The following is a 1,437-nucleotide window of genomic DNA, read 5'->3' as shown; positions in this document are numbered from 1 at the left end:
TGTTGAAAGAAGCAAGTAGTTCACACATTACAATTTGCATCRTAGATATTTTTATGAACGTCTCCATTCACTGATCAGTTAGGATCAATAATRTGCTTCTTAGGCAGGTTAGTTTGTTGATAACCAGCTGGGAGCATCATCCTGATGGATGTTTTTTTTTTCCAACACAGGAGCTGACACCTGTGTGGTGCAGTCATTACCAGCCWCACACTGGTTGTTTGTGCCTGAGASAATGTTGTGACAGTTGATCTGCTGTTCCATGTCACAACAAATCAGTGGGGCCAGAACKGCTGCTTGCTTCAAACTGTCAGTCATATCAGCAGCTCCAGAAGGTCAAACTAAGATCTCTCCAAACAGCCTTTAAAATTATACTCATGGCGCTGGAGTCACACAACTCATTTTCACATGTGAAGAAGCCAAGGACTCACTGGTGTTTTTAGGAAAAACAAGCTACACCATAAATGTGAGTCATTTGGGAGCCAAACCAAGTTTTGACAMTATTACTGGGTCCTGGGGGAACTGCTCGGACATGGGAAACCACAGCGAGATGAATCGTGTGTTCCTCTTGTAAGAAGAGCATGTGTTAGCGCAACATGAAAAGGAATCCCGAAGCGCAGTAACTCATCTTTGCAGTTCCCCACATGGCCCTCATGTCTCTGACATGTCTCTGACAATAAAATGGCCAAACTTCAAACACCCTCAKGGCACATGCTGAGACATCCAATCCCAATTCTGAAAAAGAAAAAAGAATTAAATGAAAGAAGAATGCAATCATTTTTAAATCTCATATTGTATTCAAAATGGAGCATAGCAAACAGACTTAAACCATGAAATTGTGCCCTTTTTATGATATAATGTGATTTTGAAGGCAGAAACACATTAAAAACCTGTTGGAGCAGGGCTGTGTTTACCACTGAGACATACCCTCCACTTTAAACARCAGTCTGTAAATGTTTAGGAACGGTGAAGAGCAGTTCCTGGAGTTTTTACAGGGGAATGTCGTCCCGTTCTTGTCTGATGTAGGATTCTTGCTGCAGTCCTGGCTCATCTTTTCTGGGGTTTTTTACTGGACGGTTACAAATGTTCTTCTAAAATCTGTGCATGCTTTTCAGCTCGGCTGATGCCATTTCAAATGTGYGAGCTGCTCATGCCACAGGCACAAATGCACCCCCTACACCATACCATTTGAGTTGTGCRCTGATTTTCTGTTGAGAGGAAGTGGTATTCATGGATTCCAAAAAAATAAATAAATAAATACATTTTAAATTGATCAGACCACAGAACCGTTTTCCACCTTGTCTCTAGCGTTGGCTAAAGAAGGGAGAAATGGCCCTTTGAATGGATCCAGGTCTTGAGGAGCAGTTGTTTCATAGATCCATTCAAAAGAACCGTTCGATTTTCAATGAATTATGTCAAAACACGTCATCACGTCCACTG

Source organism: Austrofundulus limnaeus, unplaced genomic scaffold, assembly GCF_001266775.1.
Source record: "Austrofundulus limnaeus strain Quisiro unplaced genomic scaffold, Austrofundulus_limnaeus-1.0 Scaffold58, whole genome shotgun sequence".
In the NCBI taxonomy this organism is placed as follows: domain Eukaryota; kingdom Metazoa; phylum Chordata; class Actinopteri; order Cyprinodontiformes; family Rivulidae; genus Austrofundulus; species Austrofundulus limnaeus.
This window is presented reverse-complemented; position numbering follows the sequence as displayed.